Consider the following 27,503-nt stretch of genomic DNA (forward strand, 5'->3'; position numbering starts at 1 on the left):
GACGACGACGACGACGACGACGACCGCGAGAGGCTCTGACATATGTGAGAAATACATCTATAAAATGTAATTCAGACTGCCTCGTCCCACCTTATGCTGTACCGCTTTGGCAAAGGCTTTATCTGCGCCATTTGCCTTAATCACATCTGAGAGTAATTCTTAATAAAAGGCATGTCGCTAATTGTTCGTCATCACAGATACTGTTTGCCATACGGCCACGACGCGCAACTGATTTCCAAAATTCGACTTCTTCCTTTGAGGATGGTACTCACGACCCTTTGTTTACTAGTCCAGTGCTCTACCACTGAGCTAAAGGGGCGCGCCCTAGCGGTACTTTTGCGTACTTCGTCCTTACGGTCGTCTGGATCATCAGACTTCAGCTGACAACACTTCATATTACCGACTAATATTTGCAGCTATGGCGACCCATTACTGCTTGGCTACACATCTGACACCTAACCGATGTCCTCTCCAAACAACAACACTTGCATTTCAGAACATGTCTTTCACACATATCTACAAAGTCACCTTCACCTTCAACTACAGTATCCTTGCTACTGACAGAGACGTAGGCAAAGTTTAAAGTTGCTATTTCCATTACATCACGTTAATCAGAAAAACAGTAATTTACATCTGCAGCGGAACAAAATTCCGTTCCGCCCAGCATGGGGCTCGAACCCACGACCCTGAGATTAAGAGTCTCATGCTCTACCGACTGAGCTAGCCGGGCTGCTTGGGTGAATACTTGCCAGGCAGCACGTCACACAGTACTCGTTTGGGTTGGGTGGTCCCATACAGAATCTCTCCATGCTGCCTAATGTTTTCCTAACGTCACACTCGTCACGTACTTCACTTTTATTTCATAATCATTTCTGAGAGGTAAAGGAATTGCATGACAACCTGCAGAGCTAGTGGCGTCAAAATTAACACTCATACTTGATGTGACTCAAAAGGCTAACGAGTTACTTTCCGACGTTGTTTTAGATGTGCAAGTGCCAGTGGAAACTCGCGGTGACGGCACTCTGCCTACCATTTCGCTAGTTAACACCGGTCTTGTAGTGTGTGTTTCAAGCTCAAGAGCATCTCCAAGCAGAAAATGGTCAACAGCAACATTCAGACGGTTTCGTACTGCTCAAATGCTACATTAAAACGGTATGTTTCTTTTTCACAACTGATAAAACACGAGCGTGACAGTATTCGAACCTGTAATCTTCAGATCCGAAGTCCGACGCCTTATCCATTAGGCCACACAGTCACTGACGACCAAGTGCAGCTTGTATATGACTCATCTCGAAACGCTCACACCCCTGATAATTTGTGTTTTCGTTCTACACAGCCGCTGCCCTTGCTCTTTTCCACCCATTCGTTACATTCAACCTCTTACGTGACCGACCAAATATAGACTGGGAAACAAGACCACACACTTTGTGCATACGGAATCGAAGGCAGGGCGTGCCTCGCCGCATTTGCCACGATGGCCATTTGCTACTTCTGCAGAAGCGGCGGCGGCGGCGGCGACGACGACGACGACGACGACGACGACCGCGAGTGGCTCTGACATATGTGAGAAATACATCTATAAAATGTAATTCAGACTGCCTCGTCCCACCTTATGCTGTACCGCTTTGGCAAAGGCTTTATCTGCGCCATTTGCCTTAATCACATCTGAGAGTAATTCTTAATAAAAGGCATGTCGCTAATTGTTCGTCATCACAGATACTGTTTGCTATACGGCCACGACGCGCAACTGATTTCCAAAATTCGACTTCTTCCTTTGAGGATGGTACTCACGACCCTTTGTTTACTAGTCCAGTGCTCTACCACTGAGCTAAAGGGGCGCGTCCTAGCGGTACTTTTGCGTACTTCGTCCTTACGGTCGTCTGGATCATCAGACTTCAGCTGACAACACTTCATATTACCGACTAATATTTGCAGCTATGGCGACCCATTACTGCTTGGCTACACATCTGACACCTAACCGATGTCCTCTCCAAACAACAACACTTGCATTTCAGAACATGTCTTTCACACATATGTACAAAGTCACCTTCACCTTCAAATACAGTATCCTTGCTACTGACAGAGACGTAGGCAAAGTTTAAAGTTGCTATTTCCATTACATCACGTTAATCAGAAAAACAGTAATTTACATCTGCAGCGGAACAAATTTCCGTTCCGCCCAGCGTGGGGCTCGAACCCACGACCCTGAGATTAAGAGTCTCATGCTCTACCGACTGAGCTGGCCGGGCTGCTTGGATGAATACTTGCCGGGCAGCACGTCACACAGTACTCGTTTGGGTTGGGTGGTCCCATACAGAATCTCTCCATGCTGCCTAATGTTTTCCTAACGTCACACTCGTCACGTACTTCACTTTTATTTCATAATCATTTCTGAGAGGTAAAGGAATTGCATGACAACCTGCAGAGCTAGTGGCGTCAAAATTAACACTCATACTTGATGTGACTCAAAAGGCTAACGAGTTACTTTCCGACGTTGTTTTAGATCTGCAAGTGCCAGTGGAAACTCGCGGTGACGGCACTCTGCCTACCATTTCGCTAGTTAACACCGGTCTTGTAGTGTGTGTTTCAAGCTCAAGAGCATCTCCAAGCAGAAAATGGTCAACAGCAACATTCAGACGGTTTCGTACTGCTCAAATGCTACATTAAAACGGTATGTTTCTTTTTCACAACTGATAAAACACGAGCGTGACAGTATTCGAACCTGTAATCTTCAGATCCGAAGTCCGACGCCTTATCCATTAGGCCACACTGTCACTGACGACCAAGTGCAACTTGTATATGACTCATCTCGAAACGCTCACACCCCTGATAATTTGTGTTTTCGTTCTACACAGCCGCTGCCCTTGCTCTTTCCCACCCATTCGTTACATTCAACCTCTTACGTGACCGACCAAATATAGACTGGGAAACAAGACCACACACTTTGTGCATACGGAATCGAAGGCAGGGCGTGCCTCGCCGCATTTGCCACGATGGCCATTTGCTACTTCTGCAGAAGCGGCGGCGGCGACGACGACGACGACGACGACGACGACGACGACCGCGAGTGGCTCTGACATATGTAAGAAATACATCTATAAAATGTAATTCAGACTGCCTCGTCCCACCTTATGCTGTACCGCTTTGGCAAAGGCTTTATCTGCGCCATTTGCCTTAATCACATCTGAGAGTAATTCTTAATAAAAGGCATGTCGCTAATTGTTCGTCATCACAGATACTGTTTGCCATACGGCCACGACGCGCAACTGATTTCCAAAATTCGACTTCTTCCTTTGAGGATGGTACTCACGACCCTTTGTTTACTAGTCCAGTGCTCTACCACTGAGCTAAAGGGGCGCGTCCTAGCGGTACTTTTGCGTACTTCGTCCTTACGGTCGTCTGGATCATCAGACTTCAGCTGACAACACTTCATATTACCGACTAATATTTGCAGCTATGGCGACCCATTACTGCTTGGCTACACATCTGACACCTAACCGATGTCCTCTCCAAACAACAACACTTGCATTTCAGAACATGTCTTTCACACATATCTACAAAGTCACCTTCACCTTCAACTACAGTATCCTTGCTACTGACAGAGACGTAGGCAAAGTTTAAAGTTGCTATTTCCATTACATCACGTTAATCAGAAAAACAGTAATTTACATCTGCAGCGGAACAAATTTCCGTTCCGCCCAGCGTGGGGCTCGAACCCACGACCCTGAGATTAAGAGTCTCATGCTCTACCGACTGAGCTAGCCGGGCTGCTTGGATGAATACTTGCCGGGCAGCACGTCACACAGTACTCGTTTGGGTTGGGTGGTCCCATACAGAATCTCTCCATGCTGCCTAATGTTTTCCTAACGTCACACTCGTCACGTACTTCACTTTTATTTCATAATCATTTCTGAGAGGTAAAGGAATTGCATGACAACCTGCAGAGCTAGTGGCGTCAAAATTAACACTCATACTTGATGTGACTCAAAAGGCTAACGAGTTACTTTCCGACGTTGTTTTAGATCTGCAAGTGCCAGTGGAAACTCGCGGTGACGGCACTCTGCCTACCATTTCGCTAGTTAACACCGGTCTTGTAGTGTGTGTTTCAAGCTCAAGAGCATCTCCAAGCAGAAAATGGTCAACAGCAACATTCAGACGGTTTCGTACTGCTCAAATGCTACATTAAAACGGTATGTTTCTTTTTCACAACTGATAAAACACGAGCGTGACAGTATTCGAACCTGTAATCTTCAGATCCGAAGTCCGACGCCTTATCCATTAGGCCACACAGTCACTGACGACCAAGTGCAACTTGTATATGACTCATCTCGAAACGCTCACACCCCTGATAATTTGTGTTTTCGTTCTACACAGCCGCTGCCCTTGCTCTTTCCCACCCATTCGTTACATTCAACCTCTTACGTGACCGACCAAATATAGACTGGGAAACAAGACCACACACTTTGTGCATACGGAATCGAAGGCAGGGCGTGCCTCGCCGCATTTGCCACGATGGCCATTTGCTACTTCTGCAGAAGCGGCGGCGGCGACGACGACGACGACGACGACGACGACGACCGCGAGAGGCTCTGACATATGTGAGAAATACATCTATAAAATGTAATTCAGACTGCCTCGTCCCACCTTATGCTGTACCGCTTTGGCAAAGGCTTTATCTGCGCCATTCGCCTTAATCACATCTGAGAGTAATTCTTAATAAAAAGGCATGTCGCCAATTGTTCGTCATCACAGATACTGTTTGCTATACGGCCACGACGCGCAACTGATTTCCAAAATTCGACTTCTTCCTTTGAGGATGCAACTCAGTACCCTTGGTTTACTAGTCCAGTGCTCTACCACTGAGCTAAAGAGGCGCGGCCTAGCGGTACTTTTGCGTACTTCGTCCTTACGGTCGTCTGGATCATCAGACTTCAGCTGACAACACTTCATATTACCGACTAATATTTGCAGCTATGGCGACCCATTACTGCTTGGCTACACATCTGACACGTAACCGATGTCCTCTAGAAACAACAACACTTTCATTTCAGAACATGTCTTTCACACATGTCTACAAAATCACCTTCACCTTCAATTACAGTTTCCTTGCGACTGACAGAGACGTAGGCAAAGTTTAAAGTTGCTATTTCCATTACATCACGTTAATCAGAAAAACAGTAATTTACATCTGCAGCGGAACAAAATTCCGTTCCGCCCAGCGTGGGACTCGAACCCACGACCCTGAGATTAAGAGTCTCATGCTCTACCGACTGAGCTAGCCGGGCTGCTTGGGTGAATACTTGCCGGGCAGCACGTCACACAGTACTCGTTTGGGTTGGGTGGTCCCATACAGAATCTCTCCATGCTGCCTAATGTTTTCCTAACGTCACACTCGTCACGTACTTCACTTTTATTTCATAATCATTTCTGAGAGGTAAAGGAATTGCATGACAACCTGCAGAGCTAGTGGCGTCAAAATTAACACTCATACTTGATGTGACTCAAAAGGCTAACGAGTTACTTTCCGACGTTGTTTTAGATCTGCAAGTGCCAGTGGAAACTCGCGGTGACGGCACTCTGCCTACCATTTCGCTAGTTAACACCGGTCTTGTAGTGTGTGTTTCAAGCTCAAGAGCATCTCCAAGCAGAAAATGGTCAACAGCAACATTCAGACGGTTTCGTACTGCTCAAATGCTACATTAAAACGGTATGTTTCTTTTTCACAACTGATAAAACACGAGCGTGACAGTATTCGAACCTGTAATCTTCAGATCCGAAGTCCGACGCCTTATCCATTAGGCCACACAGTCACTGACGACCAAGTGCAACTTGTATATGACTCATCTCGAAACGCTCACACCCCTGATAATTTGTGTTTTCGTTCTACACAGCCGCTGCCCTTGCTCTTTCCCACCCATTCGTTACATTCAACCTCTTACGTGACCGACCAAATATAGACTGGGAAACAAGACCACACACTTTGTGCATACGGAATCGAAGGCAGGGCGTGCCTCGCCGCATTTGCCACGATGGCCATTTGCTACTTCTGCAGAAGCGGCGGCGGCGACGACGACGACGACGACGACGACCGCGAGTGGCTCTGACATATGTGAGAAATACATCTATAAAATGTAATTCAGACTGCCTCGTCCCACATTATGCTGTACCGCTTTGGCAAAGGCTTTATCTGCGCCATTTGCCTTAATCACATCTGAGAGTAATTCTTAATAAAAGGCATGTCGCTAATTGTTCGTCATCACAGATACTGTTTGCTATACGGCCACGACGCGCAACTGATTTCCAAAATTCGACTTCTTCCTTTGAGGATGGTACTCACGACCCTTTGTTTACTAGTCCAGTGCTCTACCACTGAGCTAAAGGGGCGCGTCCTAGCGGTACTTTTGCGTACTTCGTCCTTACGGTCGTCTGGATCATCAGACTTCAGCTGACAACACTTCATATTACCGACTAATATTTGCAGCTATGGCGACCCATTACTGCTTGGCTACACATCTGACACCTAATCGATGTCCTCTCCAAACAACAACACTTGCATTTCAGAACATGTCTTTCACACATATCTACAAAGTCACCTTCACCTTCAAATACAGTATCCTTGCTACTGACAGAGACGTAGGCAAAGTTTAAAGTTGCTATTTCCATTACATCACGTTAATCAGAAAAACAGTAATTTACATCTGCAGCGGAACAAATTTCCGTTCCGCCCAGCGTGGGGCTCGAACCCACGACCCTGAGATTAAGAGTCTCATGCTCTACTGACTGAGCTAGCCGGGCTGCTTGGATGAATACTTGCCGGGCAGCACGTCACACAGTACTCGTTTGGGTTGGGTGGTCCCATACAGAATCTCTCCATGCTGCCTAATGTTTTCCTAACGTCACACTCGTCACGTACTTCACTTTTATTTCATAATCATTTCTGAGAGGTAAAGGAATTGCATGACAACCTGCAGAGCTAGTGGCGTCAAAATTAACACTCATACTTGATGTGACTCAAAAGGCTAACGAGTTACTTTCCGACGTTGTTTTAGATGTGCAAGTGCCAGTGGAAACTCGCGGTGACGGCACTCTGCCTACCATTTCGCTAGTTAACACCGGTCTTGTAGTGTGTGTTTCAAGCTCAAGAGCATCTCCAAGCAGAAAATGGTCAACAGCAACATTCAGACGGTTTCGTACTGCTCAAATGCTACATTAAAACGGTATGTTTCTTTTTCACAACTGATAAAACACGAGCGTGACAGTATTCGAACCTGTAATCTTCAGATCCGAAGTCCGACGCCTTATCCATTAGGCCACACAGTCACTGACGACCAAGTGCAACTTGTATATGACTCATCTCGAAACGCTCACACCCCTGATAATTTGTGTTTTCGTTCTACACAGCCGCTGCCCTTGCTCTTTCCCACCCATTCGTTACATTCAACCTCTTACGTGACCGACCAAATATAGACTGGGAAACAAGACCACACACTTTGTGCATACGGAATCGAAGGCAGGGCGTGCCTCGCCGCATTTGCCACGATGGCCATTTGCTACTTCTGCAGAAGCGGCGGCGGCGGCGACGACGACGACGACGACGACGACGACCGCGAGTGGCTCTGACATATGTGAGAAATACATCTATAAAATGTAATTCAGACTGCCTCGTCCCACCTTATGCTGTACCGCTTTGGCAAAGGCTTTATCTGCGCCATTTGCCTTAATCACATCTGAGAGTAATTCTTAATAAAAGGCATGTCGCTAATTGTTCGTCATCACAGATACTGTTTGCTATACGGCCACGACGCGCAACTGATTTCCAAAATTCGACTTCTTCCTTTGAGGATGGTACTCACGACCCTTTGTTTACTAGTCCAGTGCTCTACCACTGAGCTAAAGGGGCGCGTCCTAGCGGTACTTTTGCGTACTTCGTCCTTACGGTCGTCTGGATCATCAGACTTCAGCTGACAACACTTCATATTACCGACTAATATTTGCAGCTATGGCGACCCATTACTGCTTGGCTACACATCTGACACCTAACCGATGTCCTCTCCAAACAACAACACTTGCATTTCAGAACATGTCTTTCACACATATGTACAAAGTCACCTTCACCTTCAAATACAGTATCCTTGCTACTGACAGAGACGTAGGCAAAGTTTAAAGTTGCTATTTCCATTACATCACGTTAATCAGAAAAACAGTAATTTACATCTGCAGCGGAACAAATTTCCGTTCCGCCCAGCGTGGGGCTCGAACCCACGACCCTGAGATTAAGAGTCTCATGCTCTACCGACTGAGCTGGCCGGGCTGCTTGGATGAATACTTGCCGGGCAGCACGTCACACAGTACTCGTTTGGGTTGGGTGGTCCCATACAGAATCTCTCCATGCTGCCTAATGTTTTCCTAACGTCACACTTGTCACGTACTTCACTTTTATTTCATAATCATTTCTGAGAGGTAAAGGAATTGCATGACAACCTGCAGAGCTAGTGGCGTCAAAATTAACACTCATACTTGATGTGACTCAAAAGGCTAACGAGTTACTTTCCGACGTTGTTTTAGATCTGCAAGTGCCAGTGGAAACTCGCGGTGACGGCACTCTGCCTACCATTTCGCTAGTTAACACCGGTCTTGTAGTGTGTGTTTCAAGCTCAAGAGCATCTCCAAGCAGAAAATGGTCAACAGCAACATTCAGACGGTTTCGTACTGCTCAAATGCTACATTAAAACGGTATGTTTCTTTTTCACAACTGATAAAACACGAGCGTGACAGTATTCGAACCTGTAATCTTCAGATCCGAAGTCCGACGCCTTATCCATTAGGCCACACTGTCACTGACGACCAAGTGCAACTTGTATATGACTCATCTCGAAACGCTCACACCCCTGATAATTTGTGTTTTCGTTCTACACAGCCGCTGCCCTTGCTCTTTCCCACCCATTCGTTACATTCAACCTCTTACGTGACCGACCAAATATAGACTGGGAAACAAGACCACACACTTTGTGCATACGGAATCGAAGGCAGGGCGTGCCTCGCCGCATTTGCCACGATGGCCATTTGCTACTTCTGCAGAAGCGGCGGCGGCGGCGACGACGACGACGACGACGACGACCGCGAGTGGCTCTGACATATGTGAGAAATACATCTATAAAATGTAATTCAGACTGCCTCGTCCCACCTTATGCTGTACCGCTTTGGCAAAGGCTTTATCTGCGCCATTTGCCTTAATCACATCTGAGAGTAATTCTTAATAAAAGGCATGTCGCTAATTGTTCGTCATCACAGATACTGTTTGCTATACGGCCACGACGCGCAACTGATTTCCAAAATTCGACTTCTTCCTTTGAGGATGGTACTCACGACCCTTTGTTTACTAGTCCAGTGCTCTACCACTGAGCTAAAGGGGCGCGTCCTAGCGGTACTTTTGCGTACTTCGTCCTTACGGTCGTCTGGATCATCAGACTTCAGCTGACAACACTTCATATTACCGACTAATATTTGCAGCTATGGCGACCCATTACTGCTTGGCTACACATCTGACACCTAATCAATGTCCTCCCCAAACAACAACACTTGCATTTCAGAACATGTCTTTCACACATATCTACAAAGTCACCTTCACCTTCAAATACAGTATCCTTGCTACTGACAGAGACGTAGGCAAAGTTTAAAGTTGCTATTTCCATTACATCACGTTAATCAGAAAAACAGTAATTTACATCTGCAGCGGAACAAATTTCCGTTCCGCCCAGCGTGGGGCTCGAACCCACGACCCTGAGATTAAGAGTCTCATGCTCTACCGACTGAGCTAGCCGGGCTGCTTGGATGAATACTTGCCGGGCAGCACGTCACACAGTACTCGTTTGGGTTGGGTGGTCCCATACAGAATCTCTCCATGCTGCCTAATGTTTTCCTAACGTCACACTCGTCACGTACTTCACTTTTATTTCATAATCATTTCTGAGAGGTAAAGGAATTGCATGACAACCTGCAGAGCTAGTGGCGTCAAAATTAACACTCATACTTGATGTGACTCAAAAGGCTAACGAGTTACTTTCCGACGTTGTTTTAGATCTGCAAGTGCCAGTGGAAACTCGCGGTGACGGCACTCTGCCTACCATTTCGCTAGTTAACACCGGTCTTGTAGTGTGTGTTTCAAGCTCAAGAGCATCTCCAAGCAGAAAATGGTCAACAGCAACATTCAGACGGTTTCGTACTGCTCAAATGCTACATTAAAACGGTATGTTTCTTTTTCACAACTGATAAAACACGAGCGTGACAGTATTCGAACCTGTAATCTTCAGATCCGAAGTTCGACGCCTTATCCATTAGGCCACACAGTCACTGACGACCAAGTGCAACTTGTATATGACTCATCTCGAAACGCTCACACCCCTGATAATTTGTGTTTTCGTTCTACACAGCCGCTGCCCTTGCTCTTTCCCACCCATTCGTTACATTCAACCTCTTACGTGACCGACCAAATATAGACTGGGAAACAAGACCACACACTTCGTGCATACGGAATCGAAGGCAGGGCGTGCCTCGCCGCATTTGCCACGATGGCCATTTGCTACTTCTGCAGAAGCGGCGGCGGCGACGACGACGACGACGACGACGACGACGACGACGACGACGACGACGACGACCGCGAGAGGCTCTGACATATGTGAGAAATACATCTATAAAATGTAATTCAGACTGCCTCGTCCCACCTTATGCTGTACCGCTTTGGCAAAGGCTTTATCTGCGCCATTCGCCTTAATCACATCTGAGAGTAATTCTTAATAAAAGGCATGTCGCTAATTGTTCGTCATCACAGATACTGTTTGCTATACGGCCACGACGGGCAACTGATTTCCAAAATTCGACTTCTTCCTTTGAGGATGTAACTCACGACCTTTGGTTTACTAGTCCAGTGCTCTACCACTGAGCTAAAGAAGCGTGGCCTAGCGGTACTTTTGCGTACTTCGTCCTTACGGTCGTCTGGATCATCAGACTTCAGCTGACAACACTTCATATTACCGACTAATATTTGCAGTTATGGCGACCCATTACTGCTTGGCTACACATCTGACACATAACCGATGTCCTCTCCAAACAACAACACCTGAATTTCAGATCATGTCTTTCACACATGTCTACAAAGTCTCCTTCACCTTCAAATACAGTTTCCTTGCGACTGACAGAGACGTAGGCAAAGTTTAAAGTTGCTATTTCCATTACATCACGTTAATTAGAAACACAGTAATTTACATCTGCAGCGGAACAAAATTCCGTTCCGCCCAGCGTGGGGCTCGAACCCACGACCCTGAGATTAAGAGTCTCATGCTCTACCGACTGAGCTAGCCGGGCTTCCTGGGTGAATACTTGGCGAGCAGCACGTCACACAGTACTCGTTTGGGTTGGGTGGTTCCATATAGAATGTCTCCATGCTGCCTAATGTTTTCCTAACGTCACACTCGTCACGTACTTCACTTTTATTTCATAATCATTTCTAAGAGGTAAAGGAATTGCATGACAACCTGCAGAGCTAGTGGCGTCAAAATTAACACTCATACTTGATGTGACTCAAAAGGCGAACGAGTTACTTTCCGACGTTGTTTTAGATGTGCAAGTGCCAGTGGAAACTCGCGGTGACGGCACTCTGCCTACCATTTCGCTAGTTAACACCGGTCTTGTAGTGTGTGTTTCAAGCTCAAGAGCATCTCCAAGCAGAAAATGGTCAACAGCAACATTCAGACGGTTTCGTACTGCTCAAATGCTACATGAAAACGGTATGTTTCTTTTTCAGAACTGATAAAACACGAGCGTGACAGCATTCGAACCTGCAATCTTCAGATCCGGAGTCCGACGCCTTATCCATTAGGCCACACAGTCACTGGCGACCAAGTGCAACTTGTATATGACTCATCTCGAAACCCTCAAACCCCTGATAATTTATGTTTTCGTTCTACACAGCCGCTGCCCTTGCTCTTTCCCACCCATTCGTTACATTCAACCTCTTACGTGACCGACCAAATATAGACTGGGAAACAAGACCACACACTTTGTGCATACGGAATCGAAGGCAGGGCGTGCCTCGCTGCATTTGCCACGATGGCCATTTGCTACTTCTGCAGAAGCGGCGGCGGCGACGACGACGACGACGACGACCGCGAGAGGCTCTGACATATGTGAGAAATACATCTATAAAATGTAATTCAGACTGCCTCGTCCCACCTTATGCTGTACCGCTTTGGCAAAGGCCTTATCTGCGCCATCCGCCTTAATCACATCTGAGAGTAATTCTTAATAAAAGGCATGTCGCTAATTGTTCGTCATCACAGATACTGTTTGCTATACGGCCACAACACGCAACTGATTTCCAAAATTCGACCTTTTCCTTTGAGGATGTAACTCACGACCCTTGGTTTACTAGTCCAGTGCTCTACCACTGAGCTAAAGAGGCGTGGCCTAGCGGTACTTTTGCGTACTTCGTCCTTACGGTCGTCTGGATCATCAGACTTCAGCTGACAACACTTCATATTACCGACTAATATTTGCAGCTATGGCGACCAATTACTGCTTGGCTACACATCTGACACGTAACCGATGTCCTCTCCAAACAACAACACTTGCATTTCAGAACATGTCTTTCACACATGTCTACAATATCACCTTCACCTTCAAATACAGTTTCCTTGCGACTGACAGAGACGTAGGCAAAGTTTAAAGTTGCTATTTCCATTACATCACGTTAATCAGAAAAACAGTAATTTACATCTGCAGCGGAACAAAATTCCGTTCCGCCCAGCGTGGGGCTCGAACCCACGACCCTGAGATTAAGAGTCTCATGCTCTACCGACTGAGCTAGCCGGGCTGCTTCGGTGAATACCTGCCGGGCAGCACGTCACACAGTACTCGTTTGGGTTGGGTGGTTCCATACAGAATCTCTCCATGCTGCCTAATGTTTTCCTAACGTCACACTCGTCACGTACTTCACTTTAATTTCATAATCATTTCTGAGAGGTAAAGGAATTGCATGACAACCTGCAGAGCTAGTGGCGTCAAAATTAACACTCATACTTGATGTGACTCAAAAGGCGAACGAGTTACTTTCCGACGTTGTTTTAGATGTGCAAGTGCCAGTGGAAACTCGCGGTGACGGCACTCTGCCTACCATTTCGCTAGTTAACACCGGTCTTGTAGTGTGTGTTTCAAGCTCAAGAGCATCTCTAAGCAGAAAATGGTCAACAGCAACATTCAGACGGTTTCGTACTGCTCAAATGCTACATTAAAACGGTATGTTTCCTTTTCACAACTGATAAAACACGAGCGTGACAGCATTCGAACCTGTAATCTTCAGATCCGAAGTCCGACGCCTTATTCATTAGGCCACACAGTCACTGACGACCCAGTGCAACTTGTATATGACTCATCTCGAAACGCTCACACCCCTGATAATTTGTGTTTTCGTTCTACACAGCCGCTGCCCTTGCTCTTTCCCACCCATTCGTTACATTCAACCTCTTACGTGACCGACCAAATATAGACTGGGAAACAAGACCACACACTTTGTGCATACGGAATCGAAGGCAGGGCGTGCCTCGCCGCATTTGCCACGATGGCCATTTGCTACTTCTGCAGAAGCCCCGGCGGCGACGACGACGACGACGACGACGATGACGACCGCGAGAGGCTCTGACATATGTGAGAAATACTTCTATAAAATGTAATTCAGACTGCCTCGTCCCACCTTATGCTGTACCGCTTTGGCAAAGGCTTTATCTGCGCCATTCGCCTTAATCACATCTGAGAGTAATTCTTAATAAGAGGCATGTCGCTAATTGTTCGTCATCACAGATACTGTTTGCCATACGGCCACGACGCGCAACTGATTTCCAAAATTCGACTTCTTCCTTTGAGGATGTAACTCACGACCCTTGGTTTACTAGTCCAGTGCTCTACCACTGAGCTAAAGAAGCGCGGCCTAGCGGTACTTTTGCATACTTCGTCCTTACGGTCGTCTGGATCATCAGACTTCAGCTGACAACACTTCATATTACCGACTAATATTTGCAGCTGTGGCGACCCATTACTGCTTGGCTACACATCTGACACATAACCGATGTCCTCTCCAAACAACAACACCTGAATTTCAGAACATGTCTTTCACACATGTCTACAAAATCTCCTTCACCTTCAAATACAGTTTCCTTGCGACTGACAGAGACGTAGGCAAAGTTTAAAGTTGCTATTTCCATTACATCACGTTAATCAGAAAAAGAGTAATTTACATCTGCAGCGGAACAAAATTCCGTTCCGCCCAGCGTGGGGCTCGAACCCACGACCCTAAGATTAAGAGTCTCATGCTCTACCGACTGAGCTAGCCGGGCTGCCTGGGTGAATACTTGCCGAGCAGCACGTCACACAGTACTCGTTTGGGTTGGGTGGTTCCATATAGAATCTCTCCATGCTGCCTAATGTTTTCCTAACGTCACACTCGTCACGTACTTCACTTTTATTTCATAATCATTTCTAAGAGGTAAAGGAATTGCATGACAACCTGCAGAGCTAGTGGCGTCAAAATTAACACTCATACTTGATGTGACTCAAAAGGCGAACGAGTTACTTTCCGACGTTGTTTTAGATGTGCAAGTGCCAGTGGAAACTCGCGGTGACGGCACTCTGCCGACCATTTCGCTAGTTAACACCGGTCTTGTAGTGTGTGTTTCAAGCTCAAGAGCATCTCCAAACAGAAAATGGTCAACAGCAACATTCAGACGGTTTCGTACTGCTCAAATGCTACATTAAAACGGTATGTTTCTTTTTCACAACTGATAAAACACGAGCGTGACAGTATTCGAACCTGTAATCTTCAGATCCGAAGTCCGACGCCTTATCCATTAGGCCACACAGTCACTGACGACCAAGTGCATCTTGTATATGACTCATCTCGAAACGCTCACACCCCTGATAATTTGTGTTTTCGTTCTACACAGCCGCTGCCCTTGCTCTTTCCCACCCATTCGTTACATTCAACCTCTTACGTGACCGACCAAATATAGACTGGGAAACAAGACCACACACTTTGTGCATACGGAATCGAAGGCAGGGCGTGCCTCGCCGCATTTGCCACGATGGCCATTTGCTACTTCTGCAGAAGCCCCGGCGGCGACGACGACGACGACGACGACGATGACGACCGCGAGAGGCTCTGACATATGTGCGAAATACTTCTATAAAATGTAATTCAGACTGCCTCGTCCCACCTTATGCTGTACCGCTTTGGCAAAGGCTTTATCTGCGCCATTCGCCTTAATCACATCTGAGAGTAATTCTTAATAAGAGGCATGTCGCTAATTGTTCGTCATCACAGATACTGTTTGCTATACGGCCACGACGCGCAACTGATTTCCAAAATTCGACTTCTTCCTTTGAGGATGTAACTCACGACCCTTGGTTTACTAGTCCAGTGCTCTACCACTGAGCTAAAGAAGCGCGGCCTAGCGGTACTTTTGCATACTTCGTCCTTACGGTCGTCTGGATCATCAGACTTCAGCTGACAACACTTCATATTACCGACTAATATTTGCAGCTGTGGCGACCCATTACTGCTTGGCTACACATCTGACACATAACCGATGTCCTCTCCAAACAACAACACCTGAATTTCAGAACATGTCTTTCACACATGTCTACAAAATCTCCTTCACCTTCAAATACAGTTTCCTTGCGACTGACAGAGACGTAGGCAAAGTTTAAAGTTGCTATTTCCATTACATCACGTTAATCAGAAAAACAGTAATTTACATCTGCAGCGGAACAAAATTCCGTTCCGCCCAGCGTGGGGCTCGAACCCACGACCCTGAGATTAAGAGTCTCATGCTCTACCGTCTGATCTAGCCGGGCTGCTTGGGTGAATACTTGCCGAGCAACACGTCACGCAGTACTCGTTTGGGTTGGGTGGTTCCATATAGAATCTCTCCATGCTGCCTAATGTTTTCCTAACGTCACACTCGTCACGTACTTCACTTTTATTTCATAATCATTTCTGAGAGGTAAAGGAATTGCATGACAACCTGCAGAGCTAGTGGCGTCAAAATTAACACTCATACTTGATGTGACTCAAAAGGCGAACGAGTTACTTTCCGATGTTGTTTTAGATGTGCAAGTGCCAGTGGAATCTCGCGGTGACGGCACTCTGCCGACCATTTCGCTAGTTAACACCGGTCTTGTAGTGTGTGTTTCAAGCTCAAGAGCATCTCCAAGCAGAAAATGGTCAACAGCAACATTCAGAAGGTTTCGTACTTCTCAAATGCTACATTAAAACGGTATGTTTCTTTTTCAGAACTGATAAAACACGAGCGTGACAGCATTCGAACCTGTAATCTTCAGATCCGAAGTCCGACGCCTTATCCATTAGGCCACACAGTCACTGACGGCCAAGTGTAACTTGTATATGACTCATCTCGAAACGCTCACACCCCTGATAATTTGTGTTTTCGTTCTACACAGCCGCTGCCCTTGCTCTTTCCCACCCATTCGTTACATTCAACCTCTTACGTGACCGACCAAATATAGACTGGGAAACAAGACCACACACTTTGTGCATACGGAATCGAAGGCAGGGCGTGCCTCGCCGCATTTGCAACGATGGCCATTTGCTACTTCTGCAGAAGCGGCGGCGGCGACGACGACGACGACGACGACGACGACGACGACGACGACGACGACCGCGAGAGGCTCTGACATATGTGAGAAATACATCTATAAAATGTAATTCAGACTGCCTCGTCCCACCTTATGCTGTACCGCTTTGGCAAAGGCTTTATCTGCGCCATTCGCCTTAATCACATCTGAGAGTAATTCTTAATAAAAGGCATGTCGCTAATTGTTCGTCATCACAGATACTGTTTGCTATACGGCCACGACGCGCAACTGATTTCCAAAATTCGACTTCTTCCTTTGAGGATGTAACTGACTACCCTTGGTTTACTAATCCAGTGCTCTACCACTGAGCTAAATGGGCGCGGCCTAGCGACGCTTTTGCGTACTTCGTCCTTACGGTCGTCTGGAACATCAGACTTCAGCTGACAACACTTCATATTACCGACTAATATTTGCAGCTATGGCGACCCATTACTGCTTGGCTACACATCTGACACGTAACCGATGTCCTCTCCAAACAACAACACTTGCATTTCAGAACATGTCTTTCACACATGTCTACAAAATCACCTTCACCTTCAAATACAGTTTCCTTGTGACTGACGTAGGCAAAGTTTATAGTTGCTATTTCCATTACATCACGTTAATCAGAAAAACGTTAATTTACATCAGCAGCGGAACAAAATTCCGTTCCGCCCAGTGTGGGGCTCAAACCGATGACCCTGAGGTTAAGAGTCTCATGCTCTACCGACTGAGCTAGCCGGGCTGCTTCGGTGAATACTTGCCGGGCAGCACGTCACACAGTACTCGTTTGGGTTGGGTGGTCCCATACAGAATCTCTCTATGCTGCCTAATGTTTTCCTAACGTCACACTTGTCACGTACTTCACTTTTATTTCATAATCATTTCTGAGAGGTAAAGGAATTGCATGACAACCTGCAGAGCTAGTGGCGTCAAAATTAACACTCATACTTGATGTGACTCAAAAGGCGAACGAGTTACTTTCCGACGTTGTTTTAGATGTGCAAGTGCCAGTGGAAACTCGCGGTGACGGCACTCTGCCGACCATTTCGCTAGTTAACACCGGTCTTGTAGTGTGTGTTTCAAGCTCAAGAACATCTCCAAGCAGAAAATGGTCAACAGCAACATTCAGACGGTTTCGTACTGCTCAAATGCTACATTAAAACGGTATGTTTCTTTTTCAGAACTGATAAAACACGAGCGCGACAGCATTCGAACCTGTAAGCTTCACATCGGAAGTCCGACGCCTTATCCATTAGGCCACACAGTCACTGACGACCAAGTGCAACTTGTATATGACTCATCTCGAAACGCTCACACCCCTGATAATTTGTGTTTTCGTTCTACACAGCCGCTGCCCTTGCTCTTTCCCACCCATTCGTTACATTCAACCTCTTACGTGACCGACCAAATATAGACTGGGAAACAAGACCACACACTTTGTGCATACGGAATCGAAGGCAGGGCGTGCCTCGCCGCATTTGCCACGATGGCCATTTGCTACTTCTGCAGAAGCGGCGGCGGCGACGACGACGACGACGACGACGACGACGACGACCGCGAGTGGCTCTGACATATGTGAGAAATACATCTATAAAATGTAATTCAGACTGCCTCGTCCCACCTTATGCTGTACCGCTTTGGCAAAGGCTTTATCTGCGCCATTTGCCTTAATCACATCTGAGAGTAATTCTTAATAACAGGCATGTCGCTAATTGTTCGTCATCACAGATACTGTTTGCTATACGGCCACGACGCGCAACTGATTTCCAAAATTCGACTTCTTCCTTTGAGGATGGTACTCACGACCCTTGGTTTACTAGTCCAGTGCTCTACCAGTGAGCTAAAGAAGCGCGTCCTAGCGGTACTTTTGCGTACTTCGTCCTTACGGTCGTCTGGATCATCAGACTTCAGCTGACAACACTTCATATTACCGACTAATATTTGCAGCTATGGCGACCCATTACTGCTTGGCTACACATCTGACACATAACCGATGTCCTCTCCAAACAACAACACCTGAATTTCAGATCATGTCTTTCACACATGACTACAAAATCTCCTTCACCTTCAAATACAGTTTCCTTGCGACTGACAGAGACGTAGGCAAAGTTTAAAGTTGCTATTTCCATTACATCACGTTAATCAGAAAAAGAGTAATTTACATCTGCAGCGGAACAAAATTCCGTTCCGCCCAGCGTGGGGCTCGAACCCACGACCCTAAGATTAAGAGTCTCATGCTCTACCGACTGAGCTAGCCGGGCTGCCTGGGTGAATACTTGCCGAGCAGCACGTCACACAGTACTCGTTTGGGTTGGGTGGTTCCATATAGAATCTCTCCATGCTGCCTAATGTTTTCCTAACGTCACACTCGTCACGTACTTCACTTTTATTTCATAATCATTTCTAAGAGGTAAAGGAATTGCATGACAACCTGCAGAGCTAGTGGCGTCAAAATTAACACTCATACTTGATGTGACTCAAAAGGCGAACGAGTTACTTTCCGACGTTGTTTTAGATGTGCAAGTGCCAGTGGAAACTCGCGGTGACGGCACTCTGCCGACCATTTCGCTAGTTAACACCGGTCTTGTAGTGTGTGTTTCAAGCTCAAGAGCATCTCCAAACAGAAAATGGTCAACAGCAACATTCAGACGGTTTCGTACTGCTCAAATGCTACATTAAAACGGTATGTTTCTTTTTCAGAACTGATAAAACACGAGCGTGACAGTATTCGAACCTGTAATCTTCAGATCCGAAGTCCGACGCCTTATCCATTAGGCCACACAGTCACTGACGACCAAGTGCATCTTGTATATGACTCATCTCGAAACGCTCACACCCCTGATAATTTGTGTTTTCGTTCTACACAGCCGCTGCCCTTGCTCTTTCCCACCCATTCGTTACATTCAACCTCTTACGTGACCGACCAAATATAGACTGGGAAACAAGACCACACACTTTGTGCATACGGAATCGAAGGCAGGGCGTGCCTCGCCGCATTTGCCACGATGGCCATTTGCTACTTCTGCAGAAGCCCCGGCGGCGACGACGACGACGACGACGACGATGACGACCGCGAGAGGCTCTGACATATGTGAGAAATACTTCTATAAAATGTAATTCAGACTGCCTCGTCCCACCTTATGCTGTACCGCTTTGGCAAAGGCTTTATCTGCGCCATTCGCCTTAATCACATCTGAGAGTAATTCTTAATAAGAGGCATGTCGCTAATTGTTCGTCATCACAGATACTGTTTGCTATACGGCCACGACGCGCAACTGATTTCCAAAATTCGACTTCTTCCTTTGAGGATGTAACTCACGACCCTTGGTTTACTAGTCCAGTGCTCTACCACTGAGCTAAAGAAGCGCGGCCTAGCGGTACTTTTGCATACTTCGTCCTTACGGTCGTCTGGATCATCAGACTTCAGCTGACAACACTTCATATTACCGACTAATATTTGCAGCTGTGGCGACCCATTACTGCTTGGCTACACATCTGACACATAACCGATGTCCTCTCCAAACAACAACACCTGAATTTCAGAACATGTCTTTCACACATGTCTACAAAATCTCCTTCACCTTCAAATACAGTTTCCTTGCGACTGACAGAGACGTAGGCAAAGTTTAAAGTTGCTATTTCCATTACATCACGTTAATCAGAAAAAGAGTAATTTACATCTGCAGCGGAACAAAATTCCGTTCCGCCCAGCGTGGGGCTCGAACCCACGACCCTAAGATTAAGAGTCTCATGCTCTACCGACTGAGCTAGCCGGGCTGCCTGGGTGAATACTTGCCGAGCAGCACGTCACACAGTACTCGTTTGGGTTGGGTGGTTCCATATAGAATCTCTCCATGCTGCCTAATGTTTTCCTAACGTCACACTCGTCACGTACTTCACTTTTATTTCATAATCATTTCTAAGAGGTAAAGGAATTGCATGACAACCTGCAGAGCTAGTGGCGTCAAAATTAACACTCATACTTGATGTGACTCAAAAGGCGAACGAGTTACTTTCCGACGTTGTTTTAGATGTGCAAGTGCCAGTGGAAACTCGCGGTGACGGCACTCTGCCGACCATTTCGCTAGTTAACACCGGTCTTGTAGTGTGTGTTTCAAGCTCAAGAGCATCTCCAAACAGAAAATGGTCAACAGCAACATTCAGACGGTTTCGTACTGCTCAAATGCTACATTAAAACGGTATGTTTCTTTTTCACAACTGATAAAACACGAGCGTGACAGTATTCGAACCTGTAATCTTCAGATCCGAAGTCCGACGCCTTATCCATTAGGCCACACAGTCACTGACGACCAAGTGCATCTTGTATATGACTCATCTCGAAACGCTCACACCCCTGATAATTTGTGTTTTCGTTCTACACAGCCGCTGCCCTTGCTCTTTCCCACCCATTCGTTACATTCAACCTCTTACGTGACCGACCAAATATAGACTGGGAAACAAGACCACACACTTTGTGCATACGGAATCGAAGGCAGGGCGTGCCTCGCCGCATTTGCCACGATGGCCATTTGCTACTTCTGCAGAAGCCCCGGCGGCGACGACGACGACGACGACGACGATGACGACCGCGAGAGGCTCTGACATATGTGAGAACTACTTCTATAAAATGTAATTCAGACTGCCTCGTCCCACCTTATGCTGTACCGCTTTGGCAAAGGCTTTATCTGCGCCATTCGCCTTAATCACATCTGAGAGTAATTCTTAATAAGAGGCATGTCGCTAATTGTTCGTCATCACAGATACTGTTTGCTATACGGCCACGACGCGCAACTGATTTCCAAAATTCGACTTCTTCCTTTGAGGATGTAACTCACGACCCTTGGTTTACTAGTCCAGTGCTCTACCACTGAGCTAAAGAAGCGCGGCCTAGCGGTACTTTTGCATACTTCGTCCTTACGGTCGTCTGGATCATCAGACTTCAGCTGACAACACTTCATATTACCGACTAATATTTGCAGCTGTGGCGACCCATTACTGCTTGGCTACACATCTGACACATAACCGATGTCCTCTCCAAACAACAACACCTGAATTTCAGAACATGTCTTTCACACATGTCTACAAAATCTCCTTCACCTTCAAATACAGTTTCCTTGCGACTGACAGAGACGTAGGCAAAGTTTAAAGTTGCTATTTCCATTACATCACGTTAATCAGAAAAACAGTAATTTACATCTGCAGCGGAACAAAATTCCGTTCCGCCCAGCGTGGGGCTCGAACCCACGACCCTGAGATTAAGAGTCTCATGCTCTACCGTCTGATCTAGCCGGGCTGCTTGGGTGAATACTTGCCGAGCAACACGTCACGCAGTACTCGTTTGGGTTGGGTGGTTCCATATAGAATCTCTCCATGCTGCCTAATGTTTTCCTAACGTCACACTCGTCACGTACTTCACTTTTATTTCATAATCATTTCTGAGAGGTAAAGGAATTGCATGACAACCTGCAGAGCTAGTGGCGTCAAAATTAACACTCATACTTGATGTGACTCAAAAGGCGAACGAGTTACTTTCCGACGTTGTTTTAGATGTGCAAGTGCCAGTGGAATCTCGCGGTGACGGCACTCTGCCGACCATTTCGCTAGTTAACACCGGTCTTGTAGTGTGTGTTTCAAGCTCAAGAGCATCTCCAAGCAGAAAATGGTCAACAGCAACATTCAGAAGGTTTCGTACTTCTCAAATACTACATTAAAACGGTATGTTTCTTTTTCAGAACTGATAAAACACGAGCGTGACAGCATTCGAACCTGTAATCTTCAGATCCGAAGTCCGACGCCTTATCCATTAGGCCACACAGTCACTGACGGCCAAGTGTAACTTGTATATGACTCATCTCGAAACGCTCACACCCCTGATAATTTGTGTTTTCGTTCTACACAGCCGCTGCCCTTGCTCTTTCCCACCCATTCGTTACATTCAACCTCTTACGTGACCGACCAAATATAGACTGGGAAACAAGACCACACACTTTGTGCATACGGAATCGAAGGCAGGGCGTGCCTCGCCGCATTTGCCACGATGGCCATTTGCTACTTCTGCAGAAGCGGCGGCGGCGACGACGACGACGACGACGACGACGACGACGACGACGACGACGACGACGACGACCGCGAGAGGCTCTGACATATGTGAGAAATACATCTATAAAATGTAATTCAGACTGCCTCGTCCCACCTTATGCTGTACCGCTTTGGCAAAGGCTTTATCTGCGCCATTCGCCTTAATCACATCTGAGAGTAATTCTTAATAAAAGGCATGTCGGTAATTGTTCGTCATCACAGATACTGTTTGCTATACGGCCACGACGCGCAACTGATTTCCAAAATTCGACTTCTTCCTTTGAGGATGTAACTGACTACCCTTGGTTTACTAATCCAGTGCTCTACCACTGAGCTAAATGGGCGCGGCCTAGCGACGCTTTTGCGTACTTCGTCCTTACGGTCGTCTGGAACATCAGACTTCAGCTGACAACACTTCATATTACCGACTAATATTTGCAGCTATGGCGACCCATTACTGCTTGGCTACACATCTGACACGTAACCGATGTCCTCTCCAAACAACAACACTTGCATTTCAGACCATGTCTTTCACACATGTCTACAAAATCACCTTCACCTTCAAATACAGTTTCCTTGTGACTGACGTAGGCAAAGTTTATAGTTGCTATTTCCATTACATCACGTTAATCAGAAAAACGTTAATTTACATCAGCAGCGGAACAAAATTCCGTTCCGCCCAGTGTGGGGCTCAAACCGATGACCCTGAGATTAAGAGTCTCATGCTCTACCGACTGAGCTAGCCGGGCTGCTTCGGTGAATACTTGCCGGGCAGCACGTCACACAGTACTCGTTTGGGTTGGGTGGTCCCATACAGAATCTCTCTATGCTGCCTAATGTTTTCCTAACGTCACACTTGTCACGTACTTCACTTTTATTTCATAATCATTTCTGAGAGGTAAAGGAATTGCATGACAACCTGCAGAGCTAGTGGCGTCAAAATTAACACTCATACTTGATGTGACTCAAAAGGCGAACGAGTTACTTTCCGACGTTGTTTTAGATGTGCAAGTGCCAGTGGAAACTCGCGGTGACGGCACTCTGCCGACCATTTCGCTAGTTAACACCGGTCTTGTAGTGTGTGTTTCAAGCTCAAGAACATCTCCAAGCAGAAAATGGTCAACAGCAACATTCAGACGGTTTCGTACTGCTCAAATGCTACATTAAAACGGTATGTTTCTTTTTCAGAACTGATAAAACACGAGCGCGACAGCATTCGAACCTGTAAGCTTCACATCGGAAGTCCGACGCCTTATCCATTAGGCCACACAGTCACTGACGACCAAGTGCAACTTGTATATGACTCATCTCGAAACGCTCATACCCCTGATAATTTGTGTTTTCGTTCTACACAGCCGCTGCCCTTGCTCTTTCCCACCCATTCGTTACATTCAACCTCTTACGTGACCGACCAAATATAGACTGGGAAACAAGACCACACACTTTGTGCATACGGAATCGAAGGCAGGGCGTGACTCGCCGCATTTGCAACGATGACCATTTGCTACTTCTGCAGAAGCGGCGGCGGCGACGACGACGACGACGACGACGACCGCGAGAGGCTCTGACATATGTGAGAAATACATCTATAAAATGTAATTCAGACTGCCTCGTCCCAACTTATGCTGTACCGCTTTGGCAAAGGCTTTATCTGCGCCATTCGCCTTAATAACACCTGAGAGTAATTCTTAATGAAAGGCATGTCGCTAATTGTTCGTCATCACAGATACTGTTTGCTATACGGCCACGACGCGCAACTGATTTCCAAAATTCGACTTCTTCCTTTGAGGATGGAACTCACGACCCTTGGTTTACTAGTGCAGTGCTCTACCATTGAGCTAAAGGGGCGCGGCCTAGCGATACTTTTGCGTACTTCGTCCTTACGGTCGTCTGGATCATCAGACTTCAGCTGACAACACTTCATATTACCGACTAATATTTGCAGCTATGGCGACCCATTACTGCTTGGCTACACATCTGACACGTAACCGATGTCCTCTCCAAACAACAACACTTGCATTTCAGAACATGTCTTTCACACAGGTCTACAAAATCACCTTCACCTTCAAATACAGTTTCCTTGCGACTGACAGAGACGTAGGCAAAGTTTAAAGCTGCTATTTCCATTACATCACGTTAATCAGAAAAACGGTAATTTACATCTGCAGCGGAACAAAATTCCGTTCCGCCCAGCGTGGGGCTCGAACCCACGACTCTGAGATTAAGAGTCTCATTCTCTACCGACTGAACTAGCCGGGCTGCTTCGGTGAATACTTGCCGGGCAGCAAGTCACACAGAACTCGTTTGGGTTGGGTGGTCCCATACAGAATCTCTCCATGCTGCCTAATGTTTTCCTAACGTCACACTCGTCACGTACTTCACTTTTATTTCATAATCATTTCTGAGAGGTAAAGGAATTGCATAACAACCTGCAGAGCTAGTGGCGTCAAAATTAACACTCATACTTGATGTGACTCATAAGGCGAACGAGTTACTTTCCGACGTTGGTTTAGATGTGCAAGTGCCAGTGAAAATTTGCGGCGACGGCACTCTGCCGACAATTTCGCTACTTAACACCGGGCTTGTTGTGTGTGTTTCAACCTCAAGAGCATCTCCAAGCAGAAAATGGTCAACAGCAACATTCAGACGGTTTCGTACTGCTTAAGTGCTACTTTAAAACGGAATGTTTCTTTTTCAGAACTGATAAAACACGAGCGTGACAGGATTCGAACCTGTAATCTTCAGTTCCGAAGTGCGGCGCCTTATCCATTAGGCCACGCAGTCACTGACGACAATGTCCGACTTTTATATGACTCATCTCGAAAAGCTCACACCCCTGATTATTTGTGTTTTCGTACTACACAGCCGCTGCCCTTGCTCTTTCCCACCCATTCGTTACATTCAACCTCCTACGTGACCGACCAAATATAGACTGGGAAACAAGACCACACACTTTGTGCATACGGAATCGAAGGCAGGGCGTGCCTCGCCGCATTTGACACGATGGCCATTTGCTACTTCTGCAGAAGCGGCGGCGTCGGCGATGACGACGACGACGACGACGACCGCGAGAGGCTCTGACATATGTGAGAAATACATCTATAAAATGTAATTCAGACTGCCTCGTCCCACCTTATACTGTACCGCTTTGGCAAAGGCTTTACCTGCGCCATTCGCCTTAATCACATCTGAGAGTAATTCTTAATAAAAGGCATGTCGCTAATTGTTCGTCATCACAGATACTGTTTGCTATACGGCCACGACGCGCAACTGATTTCCAAAATTGGATTTCCTACTTTGAGGATGGAACTCACGACCCTTTGTTTACTAGACCAGTGCTCTACCACTGAGCTAAAGAGGCGCGGCCTAGCGGTACTTTTGCGTACTTCGTCCTTACGGTCGTCTGGATCCTCAAACTTCAGCTGACAACACTTCATATTACCGACTAATATTTGCAGCTATGGCGACCCATTACTGCTTGGCTACACATCTGACACGTAACCGATGTGCTCTCCAAACAACAACACTTGCATTTCAGAACATGTCTTTCACACGTGTCTACAAAATCACCTTCACCTTCAAATACAGTTTCCTTGCGACTGACAGAGATGTAGGCAAAGTTTATAGTTGCTATTTCCATTACATCACGTTAATCAGAAAAACGGTAATTTACATCTGCAGCGGAACAAAATTCCGTTCCGCCCAGCGTGGGGCTCGAACCCACGACCAAAATGTTAAGAGTCTCATGCTCAGACTTCAGCTGACAACACTTCATATTACCGACTAATATTTGCAGCTATGGCGACCCATTAGTGCTTGGCTACACATCTGACACATACCCGATGTGCTCTCCAAACAACAACACTTGCATTTCAGAACATGTCTTTCACACGTGTCTACAAAATCACCTTCACCTTCAAATACAGTTTCCTTGCGACTGACAGAGACGTAGGCAAAGTTTAAAGTTGCTGTTTCCATTACATCACGTTAGTCAGAAAAACGGTAATTTACATCTACAGCGGAACAAAATGCCGCTCTGCCCAGCGTGGGTCTCGAACCCACGACCGTGAGATTAAGAGTCTAATTCTCTACCGACTGAACTAGCCGGGCTGCTTTCGTGAATACTTGCCGGGAAGCACGTCACACAGTACTCGTTTGGGTTGGGTGGTCCCATACAGAATCTTTCCATGCTGCCTTATGTTTTCCTAACGCCACACTCGTCACGTACTTCACTTTTATTTCAAAATCGTTTCTGAGAGGTAAAGGAATTGCATGACAAAATGCAGAGCTAGTGGCGTCAAAATTAACACTCATGCTTGATGTGACTCAAAAGGCGAACGAGTTACTTTCCGACGTTGTTTTAGATGTGCCAGTGCCAGTGAAGACTCGCGGTGACGGCACTCTGCCGACCATTTCGCTAGTTATCACCGGTCTTGTTGTGTGTGTTTCAAGCTCAAGAGCATCTCCAAGCAGAAAATGGTCAACAGCAACATTCAGACGGTTTCGTACTGCTCAATTGCTACATTAAAACGATATGTTTCTTTTTAAGAACTGATAAATCACGAGCGTGACAGCATTCGAACCTGTAATCTTCAGATCTGAAGTCCGACGCCTTATCCATTTGGCCACACAGTCACTGACGACCAAGTGCAACTTGTATATGACTCATCTCGAAACGCTCACACCCCTGATGATTTGTGTTTTCGTTCTACACAGCCGCTGCCCCTTGCTATTTCCCACCC

At 46.4% G+C, this 27,503-nt stretch overlaps 17 non-coding genes across 17 annotated transcripts; all 17 read right to left on the reverse strand.

The window, feature by feature from the left end:
* Window positions 1-657: 657 nt before the first annotated feature.
* Trnak-cuu (transfer RNA lysine (anticodon CUU)) lies at window positions 658-730 on the reverse strand. Its single transcript has one exon. It is a non-coding gene; the product is annotated as a tRNA-Lys (tRNA).
* A 1,446-nt stretch (window positions 731-2,176) lies between these two features.
* On the reverse strand, window positions 2,177-2,249 carry Trnak-cuu (transfer RNA lysine (anticodon CUU)). The gene has a single exon. It is a non-coding gene; the product is annotated as a tRNA-Lys (tRNA).
* Window positions 2,250-3,695: 1,446 nt separating this feature from the next.
* Window positions 3,696-3,768, reverse strand: Trnak-cuu (transfer RNA lysine (anticodon CUU)). The gene has a single exon. It is a non-coding gene; the product is annotated as a tRNA-Lys (tRNA).
* A 1,444-nt stretch (window positions 3,769-5,212) lies between these two features.
* On the reverse strand, window positions 5,213-5,285 carry Trnak-cuu (transfer RNA lysine (anticodon CUU)). The gene has a single exon. It is a non-coding gene; the product is annotated as a tRNA-Lys (tRNA).
* A 1,437-nt stretch (window positions 5,286-6,722) lies between these two features.
* Window positions 6,723-6,795, reverse strand: Trnak-cuu (transfer RNA lysine (anticodon CUU)). The gene has a single exon. It is a non-coding gene; the product is annotated as a tRNA-Lys (tRNA).
* Window positions 6,796-8,238: 1,443 nt separating this feature from the next.
* On the reverse strand, window positions 8,239-8,311 carry Trnak-cuu (transfer RNA lysine (anticodon CUU)). The gene has a single exon. It is a non-coding gene; the product is annotated as a tRNA-Lys (tRNA).
* A 1,440-nt stretch (window positions 8,312-9,751) lies between these two features.
* Trnak-cuu (transfer RNA lysine (anticodon CUU)) lies at window positions 9,752-9,824 on the reverse strand. Its single transcript has one exon. It is a non-coding gene; the product is annotated as a tRNA-Lys (tRNA).
* Window positions 9,825-11,288: 1,464 nt separating this feature from the next.
* Window positions 11,289-11,361, reverse strand: Trnak-cuu (transfer RNA lysine (anticodon CUU)). The gene has a single exon. It is a non-coding gene; the product is annotated as a tRNA-Lys (tRNA).
* A 1,434-nt stretch (window positions 11,362-12,795) lies between these two features.
* On the reverse strand, window positions 12,796-12,868 carry Trnak-cuu (transfer RNA lysine (anticodon CUU)). Its single transcript has one exon. It is a non-coding gene; the product is annotated as a tRNA-Lys (tRNA).
* A 1,443-nt stretch (window positions 12,869-14,311) lies between these two features.
* On the reverse strand, window positions 14,312-14,384 carry Trnak-cuu (transfer RNA lysine (anticodon CUU)). Its single transcript has one exon. It is a non-coding gene; the product is annotated as a tRNA-Lys (tRNA).
* A 1,443-nt stretch (window positions 14,385-15,827) lies between these two features.
* On the reverse strand, window positions 15,828-15,900 carry Trnak-cuu (transfer RNA lysine (anticodon CUU)). Its single transcript has one exon. It is a non-coding gene; the product is annotated as a tRNA-Lys (tRNA).
* A 2,971-nt stretch (window positions 15,901-18,871) lies between these two features.
* On the reverse strand, window positions 18,872-18,944 carry Trnak-cuu (transfer RNA lysine (anticodon CUU)). Its single transcript has one exon. It is a non-coding gene; the product is annotated as a tRNA-Lys (tRNA).
* Window positions 18,945-20,387: 1,443 nt separating this feature from the next.
* On the reverse strand, window positions 20,388-20,460 carry Trnak-cuu (transfer RNA lysine (anticodon CUU)). The gene has a single exon. It is a non-coding gene; the product is annotated as a tRNA-Lys (tRNA).
* Window positions 20,461-21,903: 1,443 nt separating this feature from the next.
* On the reverse strand, window positions 21,904-21,976 carry Trnak-cuu (transfer RNA lysine (anticodon CUU)). Its single transcript has one exon. It is a non-coding gene; the product is annotated as a tRNA-Lys (tRNA).
* A 1,461-nt stretch (window positions 21,977-23,437) lies between these two features.
* Window positions 23,438-23,510, reverse strand: Trnak-cuu (transfer RNA lysine (anticodon CUU)). Its single transcript has one exon. It is a non-coding gene; the product is annotated as a tRNA-Lys (tRNA).
* Window positions 23,511-24,947: 1,437 nt separating this feature from the next.
* Window positions 24,948-25,020, reverse strand: Trnak-cuu (transfer RNA lysine (anticodon CUU)). Its single transcript has one exon. It is a non-coding gene; the product is annotated as a tRNA-Lys (tRNA).
* A 1,778-nt stretch (window positions 25,021-26,798) lies between these two features.
* On the reverse strand, window positions 26,799-26,871 carry Trnak-cuu (transfer RNA lysine (anticodon CUU)). Its single transcript has one exon. It is a non-coding gene; the product is annotated as a tRNA-Lys (tRNA).
* Between the last annotated feature and the right edge of the window lie 632 nt (window positions 26,872-27,503).

The sequence above is a fragment of the Schistocerca gregaria genome, chromosome 8 (genome assembly GCF_023897955.1).
Source record: "Schistocerca gregaria isolate iqSchGreg1 chromosome 8, iqSchGreg1.2, whole genome shotgun sequence".
In the NCBI taxonomy this organism is placed as follows: Eukaryota; Metazoa; Arthropoda; class Insecta; order Orthoptera; family Acrididae; genus Schistocerca; species Schistocerca gregaria.